This window comes from Orbicella franksi, chromosome 3, assembly GCF_964199315.1.
Source record: "Orbicella franksi chromosome 3, jaOrbFran1.1, whole genome shotgun sequence".
Taxonomy (NCBI): Eukaryota; Metazoa; Cnidaria; class Anthozoa; order Scleractinia; family Merulinidae; genus Orbicella; species Orbicella franksi.
In genome coordinates this window covers 13,362,849-13,377,581 of record NC_138147.1, presented here as the reverse complement: position 1 = coordinate 13,377,581, position 14,733 = coordinate 13,362,849, and the positions used below count along the sequence as shown (strand labels likewise).

The 14,733-nt window shown below is 42.0% G+C and overlaps 1 pseudogene across 1 annotated transcript; it reads right to left on the bottom strand.

Moving 5' to 3' along the window:
- Positions 1-2,793: 2,793 nt before the first annotated feature.
- LOC145481351 (uncharacterized) lies at positions 2,794-12,232 on the bottom strand (annotated as a pseudogene). The gene is made up of 2 exons (XR_014048622.1): positions 11,855-12,232; positions 2,794-7,301 (listed from the first exon to the last, which is right to left on the bottom strand). The product of XR_014048622.1 is annotated as an uncharacterized LOC145481351 (transcript).
- Positions 12,233-14,733: the final 2,501 nt, after the last annotated feature.

Genomic DNA, 14,733 nt, shown 5'->3' with positions numbered 1-14,733 from the left:
ATGACTCAAAGATGACCAGTTTCTTCATACGGAAAAGTGAAGCAGAGGAACCGTCAGACGCCGGCATAGACTTTCTAAAAGTCTTTTCCAATAATTCTTCCCTGGCCTGTTGGTTTCGCCGTTGGTTAGGTCGCTCGCGCTCGCCCTCACGACTTCGTCGCTCGAAGATTACCCTCAATAAGTCAAGGATTAAGAAAAGGTCGACTTGTGGCAAATCTAACGTCTGCACAAAGGATTAATACTCTTAAGCCAACTAACTTAATTTCGCTTCAAAAGGTACGGTACGCCTTGAAATAATCTTTTTACCGGATTTATCACGCGGTGGCTCTTAATTTAATAATAAAGTAATGAACTGTACGCATAATACAGAACGTTAAAAAAATAACATCGAATAAAAGAATCCTTAAAATTAAAATAAGTTCTCTGTGAGGTTACAAGACGATAACAACTACTAGGAATGTAGGCTGCGAATGCAGACGTATTTCCGGCTGTCGCTTGCCTCCGCCGAAAGTAACGTCTGCGAACCCGAGCCAGGAAACGATTTCTGTGACGTAATGACTTTTGTTTCTCCTTGGCCAATCAGATTCCATGATAAAATGAAACTCGAGAGCTCCTCGCAGCGAATACCTCGCGCAGTAGTTCTAGGGCTACTTGAGCTAAACTGTGATTGGCTTAAAATTCCTACGTCAGAGAAATCGTTTCCTGGCTCGGGTTCGCAGACGTTATTTTCGGCGGAAACAAGCGACAGCCGGAAATACGTCTGCGTTCGCAGGCTACTAGGAATGCAGAGGTCATTAAACAAAGAAGGGCGAGGGAGTGTAATAAAAATAGGATCTGTCGCACTCAAAAAAGGTGGAGGGATTTCTCGACCATTATGGCCTTGAGTTTTTCTTTCAAAAGGGGTAAAGTACAAAGTTTGACAAGCGGTGTGCAACAATCGCGCGCACAAGAAGGCTTTCCAAATGTCTTTAATTCCGCAAAGGATGACAAGGTATTAGCCAGAGCCCAAAACAAAATTACCGTTAGCGTGCCACAGTTTATTTTTCAAAAGACAAGACTCCTGAAAAATCAACTCTCCAGAAGTGGCAGATATTGGTTAAGTTTCTAGCTACAGTAATAATCAAATGGTGAGCAACGCGTCGCAAATTAAAACGACTTTGTAGGATACAAGTAAATATCACTCCTACTGGTTCGCACTCGACTTGTCTACTGGAAAATAATCAACTACTGACTGAGATGTAAGTTAAAAATGTTGACTACTTACTCAGGAAAAAAATAGTCAAACATCGGCCTATGCTGCTAGAACAAGACACTAACTTATGACAAAATCAAATGATCAATTGAAATAAAACATGAAAATGTTCTGTGATCCCGGAATTATGTACAGTTCTGGTTATACGTTACTTGTGTAACTCACTGGACATAAGCCAATAAAACAGTGGTAAACAAAGTTAGATACTGCGTCCGTCCCGATCTTGATATGGTCGACTAGAATTCCATCGAGTGGAGTAATTTACTTTTCTTCTGAGCCGAAACGGAATCTTCTCTAAAGAAACAGGTAGATACGTACTGAAGGTATTAATATACAATATAGAAATAAGAAGCGCACATGTAAAGTCTATACCTTGTGCAAGCTAGATGAAATAATCTCCCTGACCCCAATTGTTCAAAAGGTGGATAATGCTATCCACGGGATAAAATTGTAAGTGTTAGCAAAACAAACCACACTATCCACTGGATAGTGATTTATCCGGTGGATAACATTATACATCCTTCGAACAACTGGGGCCAGATTACTAAATTAAAATTGATTTACGTAACAATGCTAAAAACATTCTACCCTGTTTCCAGTTTTTGCTTTAAATACCAATTGGGTATAGCTGCACAAAAATGTTGTATGATCTCGTTAACAAATTGACGCCAGTTTCTTATGCGTCTGTCCTTTTATTGATCATGAATTTCGTCATACCATTTTCAAACAACATTGTGGATCCAGGAGGCTCTAGCCGAGTGGATCCGCAGACTACTACTTTGACAATGTTATGACGAAGTTCATTGTCAACAGTAGGACAGAGGCATCAAAAACTGACGTCAATTTGTTTTTCACGGTAACAAATTGTCAAATTGTCCGCTCTCGCTTGTTGGCGCATTGCATAAATTACAAATTCATGTGTCTGTCCATTTATTGACAATGAAAATTAGCCAATGAGCGCGCAAGAATTTCTGCAGTTATCGTAAAAAAAGTATTTGCAGTAAAAGTTGTATCTGTTAACACGTGATAGTAGGAGCCATAATCGGGGACGGAGACCGTAAGTCTTGGGATCCGCGCGCACCTATGATATGGGAAAATTTTTCTATTTTTAGAACAAATTGCGCCATCCTGACGTCATATATCCGCGCGGATCCACGCACATGTCGGGGGCTCTCGCGTGGATGTTGTCACGTTACGTGATCAAATGGTGAGAGTTGCGAGATTCTTTTGCAGATTTTTCACAGCGATGGTAGGGAATAAGGTAGGGAATAAGAGCCAGAGCTCTTATACGTAGTTTTATGCTCTGAGCTAATAGAAAAGGTGAGTTTTTCAGGCTCGAAAACATGACTTCGATTTCGCGCTGTGAATGAATGCTCGCGCTAGTTGTACGCGTAAGCTTTTGCGCTTGTTCTATAAAGAAAAGCTATGTAAGAAAACTCTTTGCTCTGGTATCGAGTTAATATTTGAGTTTCCCAAACAATGCTTAATTATGTCCAAACCCTGTTTTGATAGTTTCTTATTGTTTCTGTTTGTTTGGCGAGTTTGCAAAAGTTTTTGAAAGGAACGTCTGACGCGTACAAGTAGCTCATTTGCATAGTGCAGCGCGTGCACTTTCATGTCCGAGTCGGTGTTTTCAATTGTCAACAAATCTTGACAAAGATTTCTTTCGTTGTCTTTTGTGCTGAGATGCTGCAACAGGTTTCACCAGCGCCAAAAGGCTACTAACATCATGTGTGTTTCTTTAACATAGTGAAATTTAAGACTGCGAAAATAAAATAGACAAGGAGTTTTGATAACTCTACCAACAAAATCGAAATCTTTATTCGAGTACCGTGACTATTCCAGTTGATTAAAGAAAGCTGATTATTTCTGCTGTATTCACATATTTTCAGATAAGCTTTTAATATGTTCTCAAACAGTTATCAACCTTAAACATATTTAAAAACTAGAGATACACGAGTTCGATGTACGTTTTCACACGAAAGTGGGGAAGTCCAATTTGTCATGTCAGTTTTACTGACTGTACAAAACATGCATCAGCGTGCGCTCTTATTCATCGACAACAATTAATTTATTGGATTTTTAAACAAACAAAACTGAGCAGCATCTACAGACATAAACTTTATTGTCACTTATTAGGCCTTGATGAAACATCAAGCGTTGCTTACAATTCAGGCGAAACTCAAACTTGCAATTATTTTTTTTTACTGTTCGATCGAGATAGACTCTGGTGAAATACTCGCAAGCGTGAGGCAAGAGGAGGGAAACTTTGAAGTCCTGAAACGCTGCTATATCCAAATATATCCAACTAGTTTTTTGCTGTGTTTTGGAAAAGCTGTTAATCTACAACATATGTGAAACTTAGAGTGGAGTAATGTGGAGCTCTTGTGAAAGAAGCAGCGGAACACAACTTGGTCAGTGATATCATAAAGTGGCACATAACTTAAGTCGACACTGTCTTACTTCACTCAAACTGGAGCAGCTTACGACGAAAATACTGAAGCAAAATTCCAACAGACCTGAAAGTATTGAGTTGTGGGCCAAAAGCATCAAACATTTCGGGAATTTCGGATGCCATTTCCCCGCGCCACAGCCGCAAAAATCCTCGCAGCATGTACACGCGTGTGCCGCTCGGGATGGCGCAATTTGTTCTAAAAATAGAAAAACTGTCTCATATCATGGGGACAACCCCAATACTACAAATGCCGCGCGCTTACGGTCTCCGTCTCCGATTATGGCTCCTGGTGATAGACTGAATAGTAAAAAATCCCCGAAACAACGCTTCAACTGGTAACGAAGTGTCAAATTGTTTCAATTTCCCGGGTTATCATACAAAGTTATGGACCTGAGCAAAGAACTGAATCGTTTATAAAACAGACATTAGTATCCAAGCATAAGAAACTTTCTGACTGCGGCAGTTTAGTTGTTTGCACACGAAGAATCTGGCAAGCTTCCTTGTAAGTTCAGCGTAACGTCATCTCCAATCAGGACAAATGGTGCCCAGTCACTCACCGTGTACTTCTTGGTTTCTCTCATCCACTTCATGGACTGGTGAAGAGCTTTACTTGCACTCAGTTTATCACGCACCAGATGCCCGTAGAAACGAATCATGAACTCTTTGGTAGATCTGTCATTCAGAAGCCACAGCGACACCAAAACTGAGCGTGCTCCAGATGCAATGAAGGCACGAGCAATACCCACAACTCCCTCGGCTTTCATGATCTTTCCGCGACCACTGTGACAACAGCTGAGCACAACCAATTTGGCCCGGATACCAACCTTCGAGATGTCTTCCATGGTCAGCATAAAGTCCTTCTTGCTAGGAGTCCGTTCAGCGGAACAACTCGGGGAAAGAGCGATCTCTCCTCTCTCTGCATCACCGTGGGCCGCAAAGTGGATTAAACTCACATCCTGCATCTTTCTAAGAACCTCCCGTTTTGTAGCCTGGTTTCCTACAATAGCAACAAGGCCGAGCAATGCTGCAATTTCCTGTGCCTCCTTTCTGGCTTCAGGCAAAGGTTGCAGCCTTGTAATTGGGTGAACGGCAGGGTCACCAACAATAAGTGCCCCTGACGTGCTGTGATACCCGGCAGGACTAGTCTGGATCAGCTTAAGTGTTGTCAGTGAAGGTATTAGGCGAATGCGGAAGGTCTCTGACAGAAATTTTGCATTTGAATCTTGCAGTGCGGAGAAGGGCACCATAAACAACACACCGTCCGGGACAATGATGATGTCTTGGCGTTGGCGTTGGCGTTGGCGTTGAACGAGATCATCAACAGGGCCGAACAGTCTCTTGTACAACAGTTGAAGGCTTGACTCCTTCTCAATCTCGTCTTCTTCATCCTCCACGAGACGCTGCTGGGTCTCCTCTTTCCCTTCATCAGCTGATGACCATATGCGATAATATGCAGACAATGAGCGATCTTCACATTTAATGCTTGCCGGCAGATTCAAAAGAGCCGCGATGCCTTCCTCCCCTGATTTTAGTTTAGATAGTCTTAATCGGATTTGCCCTTCTTCCATAATCCAAAAAAACATGTGATCAAACACAACAGCTATGAAGATAATTGTACTTTGATTTTGAATGGAAAGTTGTCTTAAACCATTCACGTAAATCTCGTTTGAAATTTGTCTTTGGTGGACGCCATACTTCTCTGACATCAAGTCGACAAGAGCCCTAGCTCGTCCTCTTTCTGCGGTGCATAATGCCTCAGGGACTTTTCCTTGAAGGACCAGAAGGGTACATAATACCCAGTAGTTTCGGGAAGTCAAGTTGTTCAGGGAAATGCTGTGTTCATCCTGAAGTTTTTCAACGTCCCTTTCGATGGAAGAAATGCTTTCAAAAAGATACTCACATGCCTTTTTCAATTCTCCGTTGTCGGCACTATAAATACCTAATGACAAAAGTGCCACGTGTTCTCTTCCTGCGTCTTCGACCTCTCTCAATATGTTGAGACCTTTCTGTTGAATCTCTATCGCTGTTCTGAATTTTCCGAGGGCGTCGTAAACAGAAGCGCAACAAATCAAAGCTGTTGCTTCGCCACGCTTGTCGCCCATGTTTTTCATTATTTTAATTGCACTGTCATAGTTCTCAAGTGATTTCTGGTATTGACCATTGTTGCTATAGAACAAAGCAAGGTTGATGTAATTCGTTGACATTTGCCTTTTGTCCCCAGTTTCATTCGAAATTTCGAGCGCTTTCCTCGCGTATATCTCTGCTTCGCAGGATTGTGAGTCTAGAGCATAGTACACAGCACCAAGCCCAGTCATAGCGGCTGATTTTAATTTCTTGTCTCCGGTGTCCTGACCTACTTCCAAAGCCCTTTTGAAACAATCGATGGACTTTTTATATTGGCCAATTTCATTGTATATCCGGCCAAGCTCACTGAGGGATCTTCCCTCTGCCGATTTGTCACCAGTTTCCTTCAGAATGTTGACTGCTATTTCCTGGTGGTGGAAGGCTTTTTTGTACTGACCAAGTGACAGATAACAAGTCCCAAGACCGTGGTGTGCGATTCCTTCTGGCCCTTTGTGTTCAAAGTTTGTCGCTATTTCAAGCATTTTTTGAAAATCCTCGATTGCATCCCTGTATCAGTCGAGAGCATGATAACCAGTACCGATGTTGTTGTAGCAGGCAGCTACATCGACCAGATCTCCATGCACTCTCATTATTTTAAGTGACTTGAAATGACAATCGAGAGCTTTTTGAAATCCCCCAATCTCTTGGTAAGTATTTCCAAGCTGTTGATACGACATTGGCGTTCCTCTATAATCTCCAACCTCTTTTAGTATTTTCAGGGACTCTTCTAGGTAAGGGATTGCTTTATGGTATTGAAGGAGCTGTCTATACACGGACCCAAGGTCGCGTAGTACTTTACCTTCTCCTCTTCTGTCTCCGATTTCCCGACATATTCTCAGAGCTTCACTTTCGAACTCGATGACTTTATCCTGTTTACCAAGAGCGGAGTACGCTTGAGCCATGATAACACAAGCGACTCCTTCTTTCTGTTTGTCTCCATTTTCTTTAGCAGCTCTATGTAATTTGCTTTGCCAAAAAATTACTTGAAAGGGTTGAGCAGTGCATCTGAACGCCCAACTGATACCTTGATATGCTGTTTCTTCTGCCTTCTTCGCTTTAATTTCTTTGCTGTTTTTCAGAACTTGCTGGACGCTTGCGAAAGCTTCCTGAAACTCATTTGTGATCAGATATACTCTCGCCAGTTGATGGTGCAATATTGTTGTAAGGCTAAAATTCCAACATTCTTCTTCACTTTTGTTCAATAGAATTTGACACTCTTTGTAGAAGTCAATGGCTTTATGATAACGATGCGTACTGAATAGAAAGTCCGCTACTACGAGACCAATATCCAGTTTCGTAACCTTTTTTTCATCCATTGCGAAAAACAACTGAAAGCATGAAGTGTCAGCTTTAAGTACCTACGTACTGTTAACTACTGCTTTTCCAAAAAAAATCATGAGGATTGGAGTCTTACTTGGTTCACAGTTTAAGACAATCGCAATCGAATACTGTTGAAGATTGGAAAATTGCCTGTGAATTAGAAAAAGGTGAACAGTAAATATCTACGAGATCAATTATGGCGTCTACTGCGCATCCGTAGTAAGACAAAAGAGGGTAAAGAAGCTATCAATTTCGACCAATCACAAGTGAAATCGCATCGAGAGAACACTTTCGCTTTGCCCAAGTGCGCTGATGTGTGTGGCTCTGCGCGATTTTGTGAAAACGCGTAGCAAAGTTAACAGTTACGGCAGAGAGCGCGAGAAAATAATTTTAGATTAAAGTGACCGTGAAAGCATGCGGTTATGTTTCGCGTACTATGCTTTGGAAAGGAAGTTATAGCGTAGGGTTCTACTCTGATCATCGGTGGCAAGAAATTTGGTTTATAGCATTTACTAGTGTACTAATGGAAACCGGCTTTCTGTCAAGAAAGTAGAAGTTGTCGAGCAATGTCGACACAGATCAAATAGCTGAAGGTTTAGTTGGGCTTGAAAATGTTAAACTGAAAATCAAAACCCAGTCAAACCCCCGGTGGGGGGTACTCCCAGAAAAATTGGATGGCGGTGTGTAGACTGTTCACAGTCCCCTATTTTCCCGTGAGATCGTAGATGTCGATCATTGAGTTCGATGGGCCGCCATCTTGGTCTCTTGATGCGAGCGAAACTGAGGAGAGAACAAAATGCCCATGGGTAGTGGCGGTGGGGTTAATAGCGTGGGGGTGACGGGGCAGAAAAAATAGGGGACTGTGAACAGTCTAGGCGGTGTGCGGCCCGCTTCCCAAAACCCTTACCCTCTTTATGACCGAAATCTGCGATATTCCCTACCCTATTTGTGACCTATCCAAAATTCGAGACCCTATTTATGACCTGACTCTTAAATCAAAACCCTGTTTCAAACCTGCGTTATAATTAGTTCCCTGGTTCAGACCAATGTTAAATTACCGTAAACATAATTTGTGAAGGGCTTTTGTTGATTTTCTTTTCGATAATGATGAAAAAGTGGCTTCTTCTTAAACCCATTTTAAGGCTAGAGAGCAAAAACCATACCCTATTTATGACCAAAATGGCCAAAATCAGCTAAAATCGATACCCTATTTATGACCAAAACGGCTGAAAAACCATACCCTTTGGGGCCGCACATACCTATATAGCCCATATAAGGGAGTACCCCCCGGGGGATCAAACCAGACAGCAAAACAAATACATGTGCCTACCAAAATATTTTCCTATCATTCCCTACTCTAGATAATCTCAATATTCTCGTTAGTAACCGAAATTTAAGTCAAGGGAGCCTTTGCTGAACAATTTCTTTCCCATAAGGTGGACTCCTCAGCCCCTAAATTTGATTATTTGAGATGATTTCTTCCCATCCCTGTAACGAGAGGTCACGAGCTGCTATGAGATCACGTGCACCACATGTGACACATGATACAGTATTAAGTGATCGTTTCGTAGACTGTTCACAGTCCCCTATTTTTCCGTGAGATCGTAGATGTCGATCGTTGAGCTCGACGGGCCGCCATCTTGGTCTTTGATGCGAACGAAACTGGAGAGAGTACAAAATGCCCGTGGGTAGGGGTGATGGAGGGCACGGCTGGCGGAAAAAAGCCCCTATTTTTTTCTGCCCCGTCACCCCTACGCTATTAACCCCACCGCCACTACCCATGGGCATTTTGTACTCTCCCAAGTTTCGCTCGCATCAAGAGACCAAGATGGCGGCCCATCGAACTCAATGATCGACATCTACGATCTCACGGAAAAATAGGGGACTGTGAACAGTCTAATCGTTTCGTAATTCTTGAATCAGACAGATCTTGTAGATTAGAGTTCGACAATAAAAGTACGGCCTTATCTGAAAAAGTCTCATGTTTATGGCAGAACGAAACAATCCTTTACCCTGAGAATCAGGCAATATCGCAGAAGACACACTACGCATTAAGTGGCTATTTTTCTGCGAAAACAATGTGACGTCATGTCTAAGTCTCAGTCTGACAGAGCTTGTCTCGCTCACCGCTAACCCCGGGGGGCTAGTTTATGTACGCAGTGCCGAAAAAATAGATCTGTGCAGCATAAATGTGTACTGTATTGGAATATCTTTCCCTTATGTGTCCTCATTTGTTTAATTTTGTTTTCCAACCATGGGAAACTCAAACAACTACTAAAAAGTGGTTATAATTATTTTGAAAACGACAGTCTGAACAAAGCGCTTAATTTCAGGAGATTTCACCGGTGTCAAGACAGTTTTAATCGTCCTTTGTTCTGTTATAACACGAGCAAGGAAATGACGAGAGAGCCACAGATGCTTATTTCACGTTCAGTGTCTGTGGAATTTCTATTCGTGATCACAGTACTACTTTACGTTTCCCCGGAGCAAACGTTCACAGTTGGGAAAATTATATACTTCAGAAAGATTATTGAACTGAAGGCTTCATAAACACAAACCTTAGTCGACGAATTCCGGTCTTCCATGAAGTTATTAGCTGGAATAGTATGGATAGTATAGATCGTTTTCACTTCAAAAAAACATAAATTCAACTTCAAGTGTAAAATGTCCGGGAAAATGTGTAACAAGATATCTATTTTAGCCCTCGCAGAGTTATCTGGTATCATTACATTGCGCACGTAACGCAATGCGGCGAAGGTCAAGTACGTATAAAAACCAAGGTATACATCACTAGTTTTGTTACTGTATTTTTGTTGGGTCGCAGTCGGGACGCGGGGAATGTAACCTGAGATCGTCGAAGATAAGACTACCAGAACTAGCTCGGGTGGAGGACAAAACTCCTGGACAAATATGACGTGGTTGGGGAATGCTGATTGAATGAGGTTGTCAGTCATAAAGTTTATAACACTGTGTCGTAGAAGCCAGTGGAATATACGAGATATTATTTGCAACCCCGCAAGGTTTATATCGAACGTTAACTAGGCTGCGACCAGTCTTTTTCTTTTCCCATCGGGCGAAGCGAATTCACGAATGTGATGTCGGTTAAAGAAGAACGATCGAGCAACGCCTCAATCTACCCCAGTAAGAAACAGAATTTTTGAAAAGAGGATTTACTTTGTGATGCTAAACTTTTCAGAACCCTTGCATTCATCCCACGCAGAGATTTTGACTTGTCATTATGCAGTCTCTGCAAATCATTTGACATTACCATAGCAACCACATTTTAAGAAGGAGTTCAAGACATGCAGGTTTCTTCTTTCTGTCACAGAATTCTTCGTTTCCTAAGCGAAGGTGCAAAAGCAGCACTTTTGTTACATTCTAGATTCACTGGTTCCTGTCAACAATGTTATTGTCGGACTTTCTGAGAAACTAGAGAAATCTGAGGTAGTGAGGGACAAAAGGTTCTCCGTATTCAATAATAAAGAAATCTTACGATACCGGAAGTGTCTACTGTTGTCTTTAGATTTCTTGGGTTCTTTACTAGGTTAAATACAAGTAGACTGGTGACAAAACAATGGTCAAGAAAATTGAGAAACGTGTCCATTCCGGGGGGGTACTTTGGGAATTTCTGGGTGGGGATGTGCCTCTGGGACCCTAGGACCCTTAGCCTATACCAGAACTAGCTCAGCCAGGAGCCCATTACCCATTACCCAAGAGCCCATTAATGGGCTCCTGGTTCAGCTGAATTTTGCTACCCTATACTAGAGTAAACTCCCTAAATCCCCTCATCTATCGACACTGTTGAGGCTGATTTGCGTGAATTTAAACTTGCCGATTTGATTTTTTTACATTTTTGAGTGGCAATTCCTGGTTTCCCTAGTCTAGATAAAATCTTCAACCAACTAGTCAGTTTTGTGAAAAATGATACCCTATTCTAGACCCAAACGCTCTGATTTATATACCCTATCCTAGAGTAAACTGCTTGAAAACCATACCCCTCACAGCGGCACATACCTATATAGCCCATATATGGCTATGCCCCCCCCCCCCGCCGGGGGTGTCCATGTATTTTTCATCCTGTTTTCAACCGATAAGAACTGTGTAAAATTGTATTGACTGAGATTTGCAACGACAACGCATGGCATTCGTTCTGTCTCGATGAAGTTTGATTTCCTGCGACGATTCTTTAATTTTATTGCACACTTAGGAACGTGAAATTTAACTCAAAAGTCTTAGTGTAACGTCATCTCCAATCAGAACAAATGGTGCCCGATCACTCAGGCAGTACTTCTTGGTTTCTCTCATCCACTTCATGGACTGGTGAAGAGCTTCACTGGCACTCAGTTTATCACGCACCAGATGCCCGTAGAAACGAATCATGAACTCTTTGGTGGATCTGTCATCCAGCAGCCACAGGGACACGAGAACTGAACGAGCGCCAGAAACTAAAAAGGCGCGAGCAATACCCACAACTCCCTCGTCACTATTCGCCACTTTTCGCGACTGTTCGCCACTATTCGCATTATTCGAGACTATTCGCACTATTCGGGACTATTCGCTATTTGGGACTATTCGCTATTCGCTATTCGCTATTCGGGTTTTCCAGACACCCTCTGAATTAACATAATATTCCACCGAAAGCGTCCACAGTTGGGAAAAGCACATGCTACAGATAGCTAACCAAAAGTTTTATAAACACAAACCTGTCTTCAAGTTCTCTATGCAGCTATTCCAGTGTAAAATGCACAGCAAGATGTGTGTCTAAGTGGTTGTAGTTTTAAAATATGATCTACACAAATCACAGATCATATTACCAGCACAGGACAATCTCGTGACATTGTAAGACACATGGCCACACGTCACGCGATGTGGTGCGTATACCGAACAATTGGAATTTTTACTTGTTACATATTACAGCAAATTGCTTCTCTTTTGGGACACTTAGATTCAATTGGTAACATCCAAGGCCAACATCTAAGTTCTCTAGGGATGGGGATATCGAGCGAAGTCGTGATCATGTTTTTTTTTTTTGTTTTTTTCATTTCTTAGAGTTAGAAGCAACAACATCACTTCTACCCACCCCTCCCACCCCCCCGCTGAAAGATAAGCAAAAATAAAAATCCTCTCGCTCCCCACCCCAGTCAGGTAGTATTAATAATGTTAGTATGCCCTTGCTAAATTGGGATGATGTTAGGGGAACAAAGGGTATTTCTACAATTAATCAAAGGGAGTTTTGACAGAAGATTTCAGGGAACAATGTAGTTTGACAGGGAACAAGGGCGAAGAAGTAAAACTTTTAAGCGATGAAGCCAACATGCTCATCCCCCCTCCTTCTCACCCCGTGAGAGGCCCTCAGATGATATCCTTAAATAAAAAATCCTTCATTCTAACTGAAAAAAGCAAGAATAACAACCACTTAAAGAAGATCGATTTCTTTTTTCTGGTCTATCGCCCAGTAAACTCCATTAGAGAAAGTCTGCTGTGCGATTGACAACACGCTTACTATTGGTTTGAGTGGGATGGGAAGGGGGGGGGGGGGTAGTGTTTGTATTTTTTGCTTGTGCTATGCCGATCAACTTGCTACACCCACTTCACCTGCTTCAGACCAAAATAAAAATAAAATGCCACTTCCTATCAATATTTCGGAACACCTATCAACTCAAATATTCACATTTAACAAATCTTAGAGGTTCTTGTTAGAAGTTACGCCTTTGTATCCCAGAACAAGGGAACATGATAGTTTTACCACCTCACTAAAACGTTGCGAAGTTTTTGAAAATTAAATTGCAAAAGTTCAGACCAAAACAGATAAAAAATAGACCATACTGGCGACATGTACCTACTTCGACATTTACTTATATACCGCAAAATTCCGATCGCAATTCTTCGGCTTAGTTTTGTTCAAAAGGCTTTTTGGTGGACTTGGTTCGGACTCGATAAAAACCGGAGGCGTCTGAAAATGTTCATGTGGATACGAGCCAAAGGCATACATGGAAAGCGACTGTTCCCATGCCAGCTTCTTTTCATCAGTTCTGATTACCAATTCGGAAATTAACGCGCGGTGGCGTTTATGATTTGTTTTATCTCACTTCCTGAGAGATTTCAATCTTTAATCTTTAATCTTCTTCTTCAGGCCCTTCTCAACCCTAACCACTTGAAAGTACTGTCACAGGGGCGACTCCTATATGAAAAAGGTTGGAGAGGCTCGTTGTCTCGCTTAGGGGTATCAATCAAGGATTCTGGTCTCACTCTGAGGGTGTTGATGACGAAATGCCACTGATTTAGCCGTCAAAATCTCTCAGGGTGCACTCACAGATATAATAATAAAATAAACGCTCTCATTTCCGTTTTTAGGCCCGATTTCCGCCGGTCTCCCGAGTCCGGTCTTCTAGTAGGGGCTTCTTCCCTGGATAGCGGGCTGTAATCGAACCTATTCCGTTTTCAATGGTATCTTTTAGGAATAAAATAAAGCTCAAGCCACGCCCAGGTTGATCTCCTTTAGGGGTTTAATTCAAATTTTCGGACAAGCATCCCCGACCGTTTCATATGGTCCCTCACCCTCCCCCTCCCCCTCCAAGGTGTAAGACTGAGCAGTCTTGGGAAAGGACATGACACAGTAAGGAAGAAAGGAAATAAATTTCACGCACATATAATCTGGCATTCTCTGGGTGTTTGTAGAGCTGGCTCGTAATACGTCGAATGACCATTGACTAATTTCTACCTTAGTCATGCAGACCAAAAGCGGCGCTTTAACAAAGCCCGTTGCCTCCAAGATACGGTGAGCTCGATTTTGTTCTACCACCGGACGATTTACTAAAATAGTATTTTGTGTGGTGACTGGTTGATTTTTGATGTAACAATTGTTTTGGCACTGGTTAGTTGGGATATGGCATCATTTTACCGTGGACCAAATTGAGGTAATTGCACACACTCAATATATATGGTTGGCCATTCGTTTCAAAATTACGACAGGTTATACGCAGGTTTTTCTGCCGCGTATACTTGTTTACATACGTTACGTATGGGCTTTAAGCTCATATATACGACCATTTAGATCGCGTATATACGCATTTTTTAAGGGCCATATATTTGCGTAAATTCAAGCGCGGGGATATGCGAAATAAATGCCCAAATATACGCGTCCTACAAGGACCCATATATACGCGTGCTAAAATGCGCGTATATGCGGGTCTCGTAAATTACGTTGTATATGCCAGCACGAAATGTGCCTTTTAAGAGTATGGCTATTCGTGTATGAAAGCAATGAAAATTACTTTAACTAGAAATCATCAATATGGCGGCAGTGGTGAAATGCCTTGTCTTGGTCTATCTACTATTTAATGTTTGTTACTGCAGCTCCCCCAGTGACTGATCTTCTAGAAACAGTTATGCGTCTTTTGAATGACTGTTCAAGATTTTATCCTCACGGTAATCGTAACATGGCAGAGAACTTGATCGTTCGTCGTGAAGTTGCTTTGGATTCTGTTCACCGGTTAGGACATAGATGCCCAAGCGAATGCTGAGAGAATTCTGCCTCTTGAATTGCTGGAGAGACAAATTCAATACATACTGCATAGACGGG